Raw genomic sequence first — 4,738 nt, forward strand, 5'->3', positions numbered from 1 at the left:
GCATCTTCATGGCATTCTTCTAGGTGAGCCAACACTGTCTGTGGAATGTGTTTTGAGCTCCAAGATAATGGGTACAAAACAAAATCAGCTGCATGTTTTCTCACCCTCTGCTTTCACCAGCTTATCCCCTGAGCTCACAGGAAGGGTTTCCAGAGAAGGAAGGAAAATTTAGAGGCATGAGTTTGGATGCAAGAACAATTTTATTGAGTTTAAGAAAAAGATGAGGAGGCTCACAGAGGGCACAAACTGCAGCCACTTCAATGCAAGAGGGATGTCTGTCTGCTTGGCCTGCAGAGGTAAGGAGGCCAACAGGTCCCATATAGCTGGCATTGTGTGGAAGTGAATGAACAGAGGGAAGGGAAAGAATAGATAGTACCATAAAGCAACAAAAACCAAACAGCCTAAATATACAAATTTCCAGAGATCCATCTTCAATTCAGTACCATGTTCTGAGGTATTTGACTCCAGACCCCAATGTTCCCAAGGGCACTGCCAGCATATTTAGCAGGGACGGCATCTGCTGCCACCATAGCAACTGGTGATGCAGGAGAGGTCAAAGCCCCCGGAGCTGATGGGCACTCCACCACAGCTGAGGATGTTGCCAATGGCAGCAGAGGTGGAGGATCCCACGGCGGTGTTCTGTGGGAAGGAGCTGAGGATGGGGCCAGGCAGGGTCACCAGCACAACAGGCGGCTCAATGGCCACGTGGGAGCTCTGGCACTGCCTGACACAGCACTCATTGCAGCTGTTGGCCAGCGGGCAGGGGCCACAGGGCTGGCAGCAAGGGTTGCAGGACATGGCTCGGGGTCACAGGAGCACCTAGGATAGAAGGCAGGGAGATGCAGAAAGTGAGGACACATGAGGAGCAGCACTGCACCCAAACACCCTGCAGCCCAGGCACCTGCTGGCCCACATTGCACTGCCCAGCTCAAAGCCCAGGAGCCACCTGAGCCATGTCCCAGCCTCTCTCTGTCTGCACAAGACCTTCTCTCCCCTGCACTCTCCCAGCACAAGCAGCTCCCAGCCCTGGGCTGTGACAGCCCCTGTCAGCTGAGACCTACAGCCAGGAAAGAGCTGGTCTTGAAGCAGCAGCAGCAGCAGCAGGAGGAGAAGAGGTTTCCCACTCACCTGATTCCTGAGGAGGAGGAGGTGAGAGAAGTGGATGAGAGCACAGAGACTTGGGCTGCCTTTTATAGCAGTCCTGCACTGCCTCAGGTCCAGAGGCATCTTAGTGGAAGTCATAATTTTGTGACCAGCTCATGTCAAATGTGCACCATGCCAGCTAATGGTAGGGGCTGTGTCCTGGTTTCCTACTTTGCCACCTTTTCATCTCTGCTTTCTGCTTTTGTGCGGCTTAGTTTTTTTAAGGACAGGATATAAGGCCAAAGAATTTCCTGGACATAAACATGTCAGAGGAGGCAGAATGCTGGGATCATGGTCTGGTGGCATTCCATGCAGGCACGTGATACGTCTTGATTCCTCCCTACTGGGTCAGCATTAGTTCAACAGTCCTTGACCGTTTCTCCACTTCCTTCCTTCTCTTCCCCTCTCTTGTGTTTTGCTTCCCTCCACCAGACACAGCAAGGACACTTCTCTCAGAAAACTGCTGCCCTACCTCTCTAGGGCCCCAGGAACATGCAGGACTTTCTCACCACCTGTTCTTACTGACAATCCTTGGTTGTTATTACGAGCTGTGCTTGGTTGACCTTGGTTGGATGGCCTGCACTATCCTGCCACTCCATCACTTCCATTCTGAGGTGAAACGGAAGAGAATATAGGAAAAAAACTACTAGAATTATAAGGTAATAATGTTTGCAAATACGTAACCAAAATATTGTGCACACAGTAGTAAACGGGAAAAAACAAAAGAAAGATGCCACTTATTTTTTTTTTTTCATCCAACCAGAAATTTCTACCTGGCCAAATCCCAGGAAGCAGGGCTTGAGCAAATGTAGTGGTGTTCCTTGAGGATAAACATTGCAAATTACAAATGCCTAGACTAGTTTCTCCTTTGCTTAGCTGTTGTGTTTAAATTCATGTCATGTGGCATGGAATATCCCTTTTACTCAATTTGGGTCAACTGTCTGATGCACTCCCAGGATCTTGCCGTCCCCCAGCTCCTGATGGGGAAGGGAATGTTGAGAGACAGCGCTGATGCTGTGTGAGCCCTGCTCAGCAGGAGCCAAAGGACTGAGTGTTACCCACACCTTTGTAACACCCAGCACAGAGCACAGCCCTGCCAGGGCTGCTGTGGGGAACATGAACTGCATCTCAGCCAGACCCAACACACCCACGAGCCTTGGCTGGCTCCAGGGGCATCCAGCTCTCTGTGCCTGAGACACACCCATCAGCCCTTATCTCCTAGACTTGTCCACTGGGATGGGACACAGTCTCTTCCTCTCCAGGCCAATGCTACCACTCAGACTGGTGCTGAGTGAGGTGGGTACAAATACTTAAAACAAAAAATGAGGGGATGGAACTGAAGGGATCAGGCTACAGATATTGTCTTGCTCTGAGTGATAGCATCGATGTCCTGGGTGGCACTGGGAAAGTCAAGATCTGTGGACTCTTTTTAGTGCTCAAGCAGCAGGACTTCCAGATCGTCCAAAAAAAGGTGTTCCCAGCAACTATGTCCAGGAAAACAGCACCACATCATTCAGGATCCAAAGGAAAAAAAACACGGCTCCTCTTTCAAGGAGGAGGTTGGGCAAATTCCGTCTTTGCTGAAGGACCACAAATACCATTTTTCTTAAGTTATTAATAGTTACATTCACCCCTATCTTAAGCCTGGACCACTCTGTGGCTGTCTGAAATTTTATTCATCCAATTGTTTTTCACACTGTGATGGACCTTCCCTCTTGTGTCAAAGTGCTGAAGTTTGGCAGCTGGGGCAGAAGGCAGAAGGAATTGGGATTCAGGGGCAGCATTTCACTGGCTCCCTGTTGCGTAAGATAAAACAGGAAAAATCTTACAAATATGAATGCTCAGATTCTGGGAATATAGAAACCATGAACGAAATTGAAATGAAAGCCACTTTTGAGGTACCAATCCTTAGTTACTGAATAAACATGAAACAATAAGATGACCCCTGAAGGTAATCCCCTCTTAATAGAGCAATGCCCTCTGCCAGACAGCAAGACCAAAGGTTACAGAAAGACTTGCCAGGGTCCAAGAACTAGTGCTTAGAGTTTAAAATGTAACAGACTATGCTAATATAAGGACTTCTATAGGCTGTATGTAAATGCTATAGAAGTTGTATATTGTATTACATTGGTTAGTAGAAATTAGAATATTCATCATAGAAGAAGATTTATTGTATTGTAAACGGGAAATCACTGTCTTCTTTTCTCCTCTTCTCTCTTTACTCTCTCTTTTTGCTCTCTTGTCCCTCTTCTCTCTCTCTCCCTGCTTTTATCTCTTTTTTTCCTGCTCTGGGGCTGTGCCGGGCAGCCCCTAGCAGCTTCTTTTATAATAAACTGCAACTGTAAGCTTTAGCTTCAACAGAGCACTTGAGTTTTGTCCAGGACTTTCTAATCCACCAAAAAGACTCCCGCAGCTCCACCCATGTATGACAAAGACAGCTCCAACAGCATCCAAAAAAAATATAAAGGTTGTCTGCAGCTCTTTCATCCTGTGTTTGAAGAAGCACAATCTGTACAGGAACAATGCTGGTGGTATGAGAGGCTTGGAGACCCTCTCACAGACCAACTCTGGCACAGCAGCAAAGACGAGCTGTGCCAGCAAGGACTGAACCTAAGGCGGAAAATGCTCCCACTTGTGCATCTCTGCCCAAGCGTTGCTTCAACCTCCCCATGGTGTGAGATATGGGAAAAAAATTTACTCTTTCTTTCCACCATGGTTTGGTGGTTATTTCAGTGGGGTGACTGTGTCAACTCATTTTGGATGCAAAGGGATCTAAAGATCATTTTTATTTCATTTTCAAATACACAGGCGCCCCAGAAAAGAGGCATTGACTGCATCCACCAAAACAAGTGGCTCAAATTCCTGAGCAACCTTGCCTTGAAGACTTCATGGAATGACAAATATATAATTTCTCGGGGCACCTTTTTCCAGCGCCTCACCACCCTCATTATCAGGGATGTCTTTGTCAGCTCCAATGGAAAAGGCACATGGAAAACCCATAGAAATCAGACTCACTCTCTCTTTTTCATGGCACTCCTGAGGAGACTGCAAGAGTTGTCCCAGAATGAAGAAGAAATACAAGACCCAGGGTTGAATGCAAAAGAACTTTATTGAGTCTAAAGAAGAAAAGCAGCTAGGTGACAGACAGCACTGGGAGCAAGCACAAAGATGCAAAGGGCGTGTCCAGCAGCCTGGGCTGCAGATAGAGAGAGGAATAGAGTGGGAGCAGACAGTCTCTCTAGGCTGGCATTGGGTGTTGGGGAATGGAAAGGAAGGGAAGAGAGACGAGAGAGCAGGAGAAGGAAGTAGTAACCAAAAAGCTTAAATCCAATGTTCCAAAACTTTATCTTCATTCCAGCAGTGGGCTCTGAGATTTTGGAGGTTCTTGCCCAAGGATGTTGGCAGCAGCATCTTTAGCAGGGACGACAACATCTTTCACCACAACCGCGGGTGATGCAGGAGATGTCAAAGCCCCCGGAGCTGATGGGCACTCCCTCAGAGCTGAGGATGCTGCCAACGGCAGCGGAGGTGGAGGATCCCACCACGGTGTTCTGTGGGAAGGAGCTGAGGATGGGGCCGGGCAGGGTCACCAGCA

General features: G+C 48.0%; 1 pseudogene; it reads right to left on the bottom strand.

The window, feature by feature from the left end:
- Window positions 1-501: 501 nt before the first annotated feature.
- Window positions 502-2,307, bottom strand: LOC130266925 (feather keratin Cos1-2-like; annotated as a pseudogene).
- Window positions 2,308-4,738: the final 2,431 nt, after the last annotated feature.

This window comes from Oenanthe melanoleuca, unplaced genomic scaffold (genome assembly GCF_029582105.1).
Source record: "Oenanthe melanoleuca isolate GR-GAL-2019-014 unplaced genomic scaffold, OMel1.0 S342, whole genome shotgun sequence".
NCBI lineage: Eukaryota > Metazoa > Chordata > Aves > Passeriformes > Muscicapidae > Oenanthe > Oenanthe melanoleuca.